Below are 12,282 nucleotides of genomic sequence, written 5' to 3' on the forward strand. Positions count from 1 at the left end.
CCGACGATAACTCACCTATGCTTCACAAAAGGCTCCTTGGGATCTGTCACGTCCAACAGGTAATGCTAGCGGTTGGGACACTCAGCTTAAGGTATATCCATAGGACGGTGCACTGTGTGATGTTGCGCCTTGCCTGTGAAGCACCAATCAAACAATGTGGTATCTTTTCCAAATAAAGTAAACCAATAAGCTGCACAATGAAATCTCCAAAATTGAACTATTTATTTAGTTATTGTCCCTGTTGAGACATCTATGCATCGGGTCATGAGGTTTTCAACAAACCAAGCACAGCACTGTAGAGCTGCTTTGTTAAACTCAAAACACTAAGACAAAGACAAATACTAACTATGCCCGAAACAAAACCCTTCATAAAGTCCAGAAATGTAAATAATGCCGAGAAACTGTAATATTCAAAATAAAATATGCTCAAAGATGTACCGACTTGCAGCAATGAAGGGAAGTGTGTTGCACTAGATAAAGGGAGGAAAGAGGAAGGATTGAATCCCACAATGGCTGGGGGAGGGTGGGGTGGGTGCCAGGGAGGGGTAGGGGGAGAGAATAGGGGAGTAAATTTTCAATGTTTATACAAAGCAAACTCGATACAAAGATCAAAGAGGGAAACACAATGGTGAGGGTTAGAACTAAAAAAACAGATGAAAACAATGCAATCTCAAAGCAGCAACCTGTGCGAGTACATGAGAACCACACATGCAGGACTATATAGTTCAGATGAAAAAGTGTAACGACTTTGCTTGTCTTCTCATCATCTTTATACTTGAAGTTTCATATCATTCGACTTTCTATTTTTGATCATAAAAATTGACAAGTCTGGAGACGGTGATGGTTCACGAGCAATGTACACGGTTCGCCTTTTTTTATTTTTTGACCTTCGAGGGGACGCCACGGGCAAACTGGCGGGAATCGGGAAAAACGTAAATGATGAAAGTTGTAGTACTCGAAGAGCACTACTTGCATACCAACTTTCATTCAAAACAGTTGAAAACCCTAGGAACTCGATGCCCAATTTATTGATTTTTTGACATTTTCTAAGTTCGTGACCTTGTGACCTTGACCTTGGGACGAAAATGAAAAATCGAGCTCCGTGGGCCTATGCAGGTGCCATTGGGCTAACCAAATACTGAAACCACTGCCAGATTCGACAAACCCCCTAGGAGAAGATGTAACTTGAAACCGGCTACCCCCTAAAGACATGTTTTTTGGGCGTGGCTCCGCCCATAATAGGCGCAGCATGCTCATTCTCTGGAAAACACAACTAGATCATGATATAAACCTCCCATCAAAATTTTATCAGGATCGGATCAAAACCCACGGAGCTATGCTCAGGACAGACAGACAGACAGACAGACAGACAGACAGACAGACACACCCATAACGAATATAGTGGTCACTTACTGACTCGTGAACCAATACTTCTAAGTTGGCCTCGAAAGCCAGCCGACAACTGGGCATCCTCCATCATGCAAAGTCTATCCTTGGTACATGTACACCTGCCTGTACTTTTATACACCAACAAGGCCTTTGTCCACAGTTTGATGGGTTACTGCTCTCCCCTCTGGGCTGGCTTCCCCTCTCCACCTCTGGGCTGGCTTCCCCCCTCTGCTTCACATCTTACTCAGCTTGATGCTGTGGAAACCAAGGCCTTCAACATTATTGTAATATTCCACCATGAGTCTCTTTTGCCACCTCCTTTCTGGTGTTGCACCTTCTGCCCTTTCTGCACTCTGTCCCACTCGGGTTTCTGCAGGGCACACATGGTCCACCATAAACCCCCTTCTGGTGAAACTCCTAAAATCCATACTCACTGCTCCATCCATCCATTGGGACCATACTCTGTGCAGAGCGTTGGTGATGCCTAAGCAGTCTCCTGGGCTACTGGGCACAATCCTGGACAGGTCGCCACTTCAACACAGGATGCCAGCAAGCTGGCACTCATTTTGCAAACCTCGGAAGGATGACAGGCAGAGTTAACCCCACCTGGTATTAATTCAACAGCCAAGCAGGATTTGAACTCAGGATCCTGGGATTCCAAGCCCAATACCCTAACAATTAAGCCAACAACACCAGGCATACTCACTGCTCACCTCCACTCATTCATTTGTTCCTCTTTTTTCCCCCTGCTTGGGTATCAAATGTCTTTGGCCTGCATCCTCAGTCTCTTCAATCTCACTCTTCCCTCCAAGGCTTCAAGATGGCTGTTCACCACCATCTCAGGTCCCCCATCCACAACCATGATCTTTTCTACTACTATTTCTTCTTCTTGTCAGTTCTCAGGCCGAACCTCTATCAACCAGCCCTTGCAGCGAATCTTGTTCCAGGTTTCCAGTTTTGCCACCCTCTCCGTGGTCTGCAAGTAAGTTTTTCTTTCCATTTCTGATTGAGAGTTTGTGGCTGTATCTGTTTTGTTCACCCCATGTGTCCTTCCCTGGCTTTCATTATTCCCCACATCTCTTATTTCTCCAAGTCTCCCTCTATTTTTGTTTGTCTATCCTGCTGTTGGCATGCTCATCCACAAGCTTTGACTCTGCAAACAAAAAATAAGATATTTTGATATTTTAAAATGTCATGATGCTGATATTTGGTCCTCATCATGCAATGAAATCATCACAATTTGGTCCTCAAAATGTGATCCTAGAAAAAAGAAGGTGGATGCTTTGGGCCTTCAGAGGAGATTTCTTCCGAAATAATTTGGGATGTTGGAGGAGAGAAAATAATGTAGGGGAGTGTGTGAAGAAAGGGAGATAAGAGAGAGGAAGATGAGAGGAAGGAGTAAATAGGCAGGAAGGAAAGGGACATTTGTGACACATTTATGGAGAGAGTTGTTTCAAAAAAAAAACCCTACTATTTGTGTACATAATAAATATACAGCTCCTGTTTAACAGACAACAGAGGTATGGAGGAAAGGCAAGCAAATAGACAGGATAGGCTTCCACACTTCATACCCTCTGAAGAGACCGAACAGGAATGATGAAGAGGAAACTGACAAGGAAGAGGTAGCCAGTGAGGAGATGATCATCAATCAAATGGGAAAAGTAGGATCACTGGACCTGTAGTTTATCTGAGCCCTGGCCTAATGTTGTAACCCATATTTGATAGCATTTTGACTGATGCGTCTGGAGAAGAAGATTTTTCCAAAAATTGACTAAGCCCACCATTTTGACACACTTCTGGTCACTTGATCAACATGAGCTCCACAATTTAACATCAGGACCCTGTCCTAATATTGTCACCCAAATTTGGTAGCATTCTGACTGATGGGTCTGGAGAAGAATATTTTTAAAGGAATTAATGTGATTTCCCCCAAGCGTTGACTGAGTCGGCCATTTTGACACACTTCCGGTCATGTGATCGGCATGGCCTCCGCAATTTAACATCAGGATTCCAATTCCAGATAAGCTAAGTATATGTCATCAGTCGGTGCACGAAACCAGCTACAAGAGAATAATCCGAGAACAGCTCTTCCTGCTGATATTTAAGGTTACTCTGCCTCAATTCTGGCAATAAATTTTAGCCTGTCACATATTCCCAACATCGGCATGAGCCGATGTCTTCAATTTTGAGGGAAAGAAAACCATGACCCACCACTGGCTTGAGAAGGTGCAACGTGATGGAAATGTCTCCAATTTTTGGAATCAAAGAACGATTATCCATGCTTAAGATCAGTCGATTTTGTTTTTATTAACCTCGTGGGATCCAAATCTTCAGCTTGGCATATTTGCCATTCCCATTTGAACTCGCATGGCACCTGACACTGGAGATCCCATGTTCAAATCCCACATATTGTGTTGATTTGTCCATTGCCTTCTCACGTCCTTGTAATGTATATAAAAGTACAATTCTGTCTCCTAATGTCTTTGGCCTGCATGCAACTGATGTACAAGCTCCTCCAGGAGACTGAGATCAATGATAAATAAAACTCTGTTTCAATACCTATGATAACTTGCATGTGACAGATGCAGGCCTAAGATGTTAGAAGGCATCAGTTCACTTTTGCATGAATTTAAATTTTGAGGGGATTGGTAAAAAAAAAAATCATAACCATCATCATGTACCATGTTGGTGTTGCTCGATGCAGAGTGTTGGTGCTGCTGAAGCATTTACTAGCCTACGATCCTGGGTGGGTGACTACTCTGGCTCAGGAAGTCAGGGCAGGAATCTGCAACTTGTTCATGGTGCTGAAACTGGCTTGCCAACTCTTCGGGGGCACCGTGGGATGTTTAACATCCACCAACGAATGCTGGCAGATGGGACGCCAAATTTTACGTCCATCCGAGGGATGGCACACACATTGCTGAATCACCATACATGCAAAACACCGGGATGACAGTTTACAGCTGGGTCGGGATTCAAACTCAGGCAAGACAGCTGAGAGGCAAGTGTGCATACCTCTAGGCCATCCTGCTAGCCTTGTTTAAAAAGAATAGAGAAATCAATATAATGCAATGGATTTGAACAAGAGAAATATGGGCTGAGACAGGAATGCCAAACACGCCAGGGATTGGAGTGTTCTATTTCAAGTGTGTGCGCTCTACAAATACAATTGTGAACACAGTGTATGGCGAGTGCTTCTCAAACTTCTTGTCTTCGATAAAGCATACATGTCGTTTGGAAGAAACATGAGTATTAATTATCAGATGGTCGCTGCAATGTGTGTTAAACACGCTGTATCAAATAACATGTTGTACACAGCACATGTTCTTTTTCATCCACACTCCTTACATTGTCTAGTAAAAGTATTAATGGCATAAAACATACTAGGGTGCTTCAAGACTGATGTCGACCATCAAAAAACAGGAAAAAATAAACGTGTGATGCTGTAATTTTGTGCAATAACATTGTCTACTGCAAGACATCAATGTGTGTGTCACCCATCAGATGGACGTTAAACTGGGAATCCCATCTGCCGGCATGAGTTGGTGGACGTTTAAGATCCCCACGGTGTCTTTCACAAAGAGTAGACGAGTTATCGCCGGCAGCCTGAACAAATTGCAAATTCCTGCTCCAACCTATTTTGTCACTAGGCCAGCCATTTCGTGAAAGACTTGGGCCAAACTTACCATGGCCGACCCCACGAGAAGGTGGGAATAATTGTGGCTATGAAAGAACAAAATATCGTCTATCCCGGGCAAGTTGCACAGAAATTGATGAGCAAAGCAATCTGGGTAAAACCAACATGGAGGACCACAGAATCACTTGTGCTGCAGAGCAGAGGTGTTTCATGAAAACAACAAAGTGACTCAATTTCACAGGACATTGCAATTTGGTAACACTACACACGTTTTTCATGTGGTTGTGTTTAAATGTGCAACAAGTTCAAAAATGGCTGTGAATTGTTGAGCGATCTCGAGCATTCCCATCCGAGCAACCAACTGTTGTCACTTGGGTGAACATCAAACGTGTTGAACGGACAATCTTGGAGTATTGCCGGATTATAAAATGTGAAAATGCAGAAGAATTGGATTCCAGCGTTGTATATGTGGAACTTGTTCATTCCCATTTGAAGTTTAATTCGGTGACTGTAAGGTGAGTGCCAAAAGGACCTCACATTTGATCAAAACGCAACTCTTGTGGCCATTGAAATATAGCTCCTACAACTTCACAATCCTCTTGAAGTTCAGTCACTCAATTTTGGGCCTCATTATCAGCCATGATATTTCTTGGGAAAACCACATTTCAAAGTTGGCCTCCAAAGCTATTCCGCAAATGGACATCCTCCATCATGCAAAGTCTTTCCTTGGCACAACTGAACTCTCATCCACCTACAAGTCTTTCCTCCTCAGCTTGATTGAGTACTGCTCTACCCACTGGGCTGGCACTCCTGCCTCTCACCTTGCTCATGACACTCATGCTTTGGGAGATTGGTGGTTTAACTCATTTGCATTAATTTGTTGCACGTAAGGAAAACTATAATTACACAATACTACAGTGACTTGTTTAAGATGCAATAAAGTGAGACAAGTAATTTATAAACAGGCAGGTTAGGTGTCTCAGGACGTGACTTTACTGCATGATAATGCTCGTCCCTCAGGTGGAAAAGGTGACCACAACTACACGAGCCAAAAAGGGTGGGTAAGGACCAAATTACTCCTATGTCAACCCCCCACACAGTCCATGACTACTGTAGCAAGGATGGGATGATAAGTACCAAACCATTCCCTGTACAGTCAATGAGTTGTCAGCATTTTATAATCTTATTGGAGCACTCAAAGGACATTTGGATGGCATCACTATGTGTCTTGAAATGTCTCCACACCCGTTCCAAATATTTCTACCCAGATCGAATGAAGGCGCGACCAACTCAACGGGGCAAGTGTGTACATGTAGTTGTGGGAATTCCTCCAAAAACTTGAGAAAAAGCTGAATTCTCTTCAACTTCCCTGTACTGTATACTGTTACGGCTGTGGAAATTTGCATTACACCATGAAGGGCCCGTAGGTGAGATATCTCTGTAAGTACATGTGTAGTTAGCCCCAAATCCGTTGTCTAGAAGGAATTTATGTGATTCATTCGGGTTGCGTCGCTTTGAGATAGCCGTTTTTCTGTTCTATCTTTATTTTGAACCAACCACGTCTCAACCGCCATCACACAACAACCACCTTAACCACCATGCCAGCCATCGTCACCAACTGCAACCACGCTCCAACAACAACGCCAACAGCCATGACCTTTACCTTCACAACTCAATCCCGCAAACATCACATCACCGTCATTCCCAAACGGCACCACAACCATCAAACCACCACCGATAAACCATCCACCACCCTCACCTCTCTCCTTCTATGGCCATTCCCGGACCACCTGTGAACACTGAGCATCGGGCTGTCTCGGGCTTGTTCAGCGATACGCACCGAGTCGCTAGCGCAAATAGCGGCCTTTCCGAAGGAGAATTCGGATCAAGAACGCTACACGCCCACTTTTGCTCGGTCCAATTAGCAAGCGCGGAGCGGCTTGGCCCCGCCTCCAGGCGCATCTGTGTGAAATCGATATATGCAAATTCTAGGATCAGGGGAGGTTCACGCCCACTTTTCCTCCGTCCAATTGGCGAGCGTGGCTCCGCCCCCGAGGTCATCCTGATCCGGATATTTGCATATTGTTTGCTCCAGCTGGCCTATAAAACGGCGAGCGCAAGGTGAATCGTGGCAGAGTGTGGCAGTAGCAGTGTGTGTCGGCAGGGCAGAGTGAGTCGAGTCATGGGTGTGGCAGCAATTTGGGTTCTGCAGTCGGCTGAGGACAATTGCAGGAAGAGGCAAAGGAGCTCGGGTCCGAGGCGAGAAGGACGGCGGTCGGCGACGAGGTCACGGTGTGAGATCGCTCGTCACAGGACCCAAGCCAGCCAGCCATTCTCCTCCCCCAGGGTATCAACAATTCCCCCTTTCCCCCACGCTGAGATAGTGCAAAAAGGGGGCCCCGTTCCCACCCCACTCCAAACGTCGTGCCAACGAAACCCGCCAAGGAGCACGGAGTCGGGGCACAGCCACACGGCCACATCTGTGGCTCGTCCGCCAACGCGTCACGAGGACGCGGGTAGGACCCCCCCCGCCCCCCCGGTATCGCGGACCTGGCCGCTCCTCCAGGTCACACGCACATATTGGCCTCCAGACCTGTCTGCCCCCTTGTCTATGACGGTGGCTTCTTTCCTTTGCTTTTGAGTAAATGTGTGTTGGCGCTGTCTGTAAAGTAGAACTGTATAAGTGTTGCCGTGTGTACGCGTATTCGGTAGTAACTATGCGTCATTGTTTCTTTTGTTTTAACTGCTATATGTGCATTTTGACTGTTTGGCTGTATATGTGTGCTTTCCGTGTGTTGCGTAATAAATGTGCATTATGTGAACTGTTTTCCCGTTTCGCTTCATCTCCTTCCTTTTAATTGACCCTCCATCCTACTTCACGTAAAGGGTTCGTACTGGGCTTAATACGCCCGAAAATTAATCGGAACCGTCGAGGCCGACGATAACACCGCTCGGTTATCACTGTAGCATGGAACGGACCGCTTAAGCCGTTCGTGTCGGGAGTCAGCCTGTGGCATGGTGCGATCGCCCGGTCGACCATTCGCGCAGGTACTTAGGTCGATTGAATTTGGCGACAAACCCTATCCTGCGCGGGTGGGCAATTGGCACGATCGTGGTGAGGTTAAACCCCCACCCGTGACTTGCTCCCGGCATTGGTCCGAGAGGGTCACGACTGAATTGTCCGTCCGGTGGGCGACGTGCCGCGATTTGAGTCACGTTGCCATCCGCACACCGGCGGGCGCGAATTCGCAACAATACATTGTAATTTCTAGTTTTGAAAAGTCCACGTCAACCTTGAACTAACCTCACACATTTATGGCCAAATTCTGTTTGGAATAACCATCGAGTACTGTACCATGGACCTATTCTATGAAGCAGAATAATTTTCATTCATCATCTGATCCGACACATCCTTAGGTTAAACTCGATCATACAGGAAATCAAAATAAAGACTAATTACTGCACCATAGTCCAAACGTAGAGATCAGTCAGGATACCAGCTCGACGATAAAAGGCTTTCTCTTGCATAACAAAATAACCAAAATGAGGTCACCAATTGAACGCAAGCAGACAAGACAGCTGGCATAACAGACCATCTGAAGGAGATTGCATTGTTTTGTGCTCCACAAAACAATGCCCCTGACACCGGCAGTCTGACACTGCACTGCACAGCAGTGCACTGCACACTGCATCTCATCCCTAAAGGTATTAAATGTAGAGCCTGGCAACTGATATGCAATTACATTATCAACTGAGATTTTCATCCATGCTCTGTATGTATGTGTGTATATACAATATATATATATATATATATATATATATATATATATATATATATATATATATATTCTAGTTTTGTATTTTTAATTAATTTTCTGAAGTTTGTGGATTTTTTTTTTCACTTGGAAGTTGTGGGTTACGATGTGTAAATAAAGTTGGGAAAACCTGATTTAATGGAATTTACTTCCAGGCTATAAGGCAACAAAAGGTGAAAATTTTGAAAGGGGGTGCAGACTTTCATGTATACTGTACATGCATATTTATACCAAGACTCAATCACGACTCTAACCCGTAATTGGATGGAGCAATCAGCTTTCACTTCACGATGTATAACTAGGTGAATGCACCCCGCATTGCCCGGGTTATTTTTGAATGAAATTAATCTTCTGTATATATCAGTTCCCTATTGGGCCACGGCAGTCAGAAGCTTAGGGGGTTTGTGAGGGGGAACCCCCCCCCCTCGGCTGATGGGCCTCGCCACCTAGCCTATAACCTTCCTGGGGCTCATCCCGACATTTTTTGTATCAAAGGTTTTCTCCTGTCTTTCACCGTTCAGGAGATTAACACGTGCAGACAAACAAACAAACAAAAGCTTCAAATGATATAAAGTCGACTCGACGTAAGTCGGCAGCGTGTAACTCGTTACTTTGCCTAAGTCGGCAGCGTCAAAAAGTCCCGAATTTATCTCATGTTAAGTCCCTATGAATAAAGGGTCATCCCTCTGTAAGTCGTCACTTCGTCTAAGTCGTCAGATGTTGTCCGTTCCCGCGTAATGGAAACTCCAGTAAATTACCACTCCTAACTCGTCACATGGAACTGCTGCCTCGTGAGAATCCCGATTTCATGGAATCGTGATGCTCGCTCATTGGTTTACACCGCCAGTGATAGGCTATTTATAACTGCGAACAGACGTTGATCGCACTGCAGGCAGGACAATGGCGACTAAGCGTAAGCTTACAACTAAAACCTACCAAGAAAAATACGGCATTATCCAGTTTTGCGAGGCAAACCCACTAATGAAGAAAACAGCCATAGCTGAGAAGTTGGACATCAAACAGCAGACATTGAACGATATCTTGAAGAATAAGGGCACGATGTTTGGACAAGTGGAGAAGATCGCGAGGCCAGTGGTAAGTGTGAAATGCGTGAGATGTGTGTCCTTTGAAGATGTCGATGACACGCTCATCATCTGGTTTCGGCAGATGTCGGCTCAGCCAAATAGTCGGTTGGACGGTGAAATATTGCTGCTGAAGGCACGTAAATTCGCTGCGGACCTCGGGCATGATGATGCCGAGACCTTGCCGATGCACTGGATAGACAGATTCAAAGTGAGGTGGGGAATCGGCAAGGTCAAGAAGTGCGGCGAATCAGGCAGCGTGGATTCGGCAGTGGTGCACCACTGGAAGGATGGCAAATTGAAAGACATCTTGGAAAGGTATCAGCCTCGGGATGTGTACAATGCCGATGAGACTGTGCTTTTCTGGCAGATGCTGCCAGAAAAGTCTCTGGGGTTCGTTGGTCAATCCCATCATGGTGAGAAGCAGGCGAAGTTGTTGTCTTACAGTTGTTCATTATCTTTACTTTTGATAAACTGATTCATGAATTCCATCTTTGCTTGACCACTTTCCAACTCACCAATGAACCCCCACCTATGCCCCGAGGATTGTGTTTTCCTTTTGGTACAATAGCCGGCTCTCACACATACGTGTCCAGGCCACGCGCGACTTCATCCTTCACCCCACAGCCATCATGAATGTTCGCATACGCGGAAATCGTCACATTTCTAAGTCGTCACTTTTTTCTCGGTCCCGATGGTGACGACTTACGCCTAGTCTACTGTATTATATATATATATATATATATATATATATATATATATATATATATACATATATACATATATATATATATACATATATATATATATGTATATATATATATATATATATATATATATATATATATATATATATATATATGTATATATATATATATATGTATATATATGTATATATATATGTATATATATATATATATATATATATATATATATATATATGTATATATATATATATGTATATATATATATATATATATATATATATATATATATATATATGTATATATATATATATATATGTATATATATATATATGTATATATATATATATATATATATGTATATATGTATATATATATATATATATGTATATATATATATATATATATGTATATATATATGTATATATATATATATATATATATATATATATATATATATATATATATATATTTATATATATATGTTTTCTGTATATACCAAGACTGAGATTTTCTCCACTCTTTCATTTGATTAATACTTGGTTTGACCATTTATATATTGTGAAAAAATGCGGCAGTAGCCCTTAAAAACCCTAACCCATCTTCCCATCGTTAAAACATAATCAATTCTATACACTCTATCATACAATATCCATATGGAACACAATCTATTCCATTATCTAAAATAAATCTCTTATCATCAAAGGCTCCGAATGCCTTTTTATTTACTTCTTCACTATATATCTTATGTTTATAACTTCTTATTGTATTCATTTTCCAATATTCTTCTTTCTTATTCATCAAACAATTATAATAATTTCTAAAAGTTATTGATTTCTTTATTACATATTTCTTTATTCCCTTTAACCTCTTATCAATCTGATCACCATACTTATAAGCATATGCCTTTGCTCTCAATCCAATAAACTCACTCATTACTTTTCCACCCAACTCATCCTTAAACTTACCAATAACCTTTTCATTCTTTTTTGAAAATAACTCACTCTTTTTACTAAAATTGCTTGTATCATATACTCCAATATTTTTCTTCATATCTTTACAAACATCATCAGTTTTTATATCTCGGATAAAACTATCAGTGTCCAGATACAACAATTTAACATTTTCACCATACTCTTTCTTTAAGCCATTATACAAATAATCAGACATCAATATCTTTGATAAATTCAGAACTGCTGTTCCAATATAAATTGGTTTATCCATTACAATACTTTCCTTTTCCATATGAAAAGCAGAAAAGTTCTCTGAAAAAACCTCTTCTCTCTTAAAACTTGGTTTATTTATCAATCTGGAAGCTTCTTTCCAAGATGTTGCAAATCTAATGTTTTGCCTGTTTCTTACATTCTCCATTGTCTTTCCAAAGACAGCATTATTCATCAATTTATAGAATTCCCCTTCAAATTTTACTTTTGTATTTGTTCTCATGTCTGTATTGAATTTAATATACTTTTTCATCCAAGGACTTTGTTTAACTTTTAAAACTCTATGAATATTAGCTACTCTCAATCCTTCTCTCAAAAACTGTTTCAAGCTTCTCTGATGCAAAACATATCCCTCTTTATCATAGAATGTTGTTAATAACTTTTCTGTTGATTTGCCTTTAATATTAAAACTTTTATGATAATCACTTAATC

General features: G+C 42.2%; 1 protein-coding gene across 7 annotated transcripts in view; it reads right to left on the reverse strand.

Moving 5' to 3' along the window:
• PAQR9 (progestin and adipoQ receptor family member 9) overlaps positions 1-12,282 on the reverse strand; it is an 89,732-nt gene that overhangs the window by 21,641 nt on the left and 55,809 nt on the right. For 5 of the 7 annotated variants that reach the window (XM_085854343.1, XM_085854342.1, XM_085854344.1 and 2 more), the window contains one exon: positions 16-133. The gene's annotated coding sequence lies outside the window, so the exon portion shown is untranslated. Of the gene's footprint in view, positions 1-15; positions 134-438; positions 514-12,282 lie in introns of those variants that run through there. The other 2 variants (XM_085854345.1, XM_085854346.1) reach the window with 2 other exon arrangements.

This window comes from Eptatretus burgeri, chromosome 14 (genome assembly GCF_056783735.1).
Source record: "Eptatretus burgeri isolate ZD-2024b chromosome 14, Ebu_testis_v1, whole genome shotgun sequence".
Classification (NCBI taxonomy): Eukaryota; Metazoa; Chordata; class Myxini; order Myxiniformes; family Myxinidae; genus Eptatretus; species Eptatretus burgeri.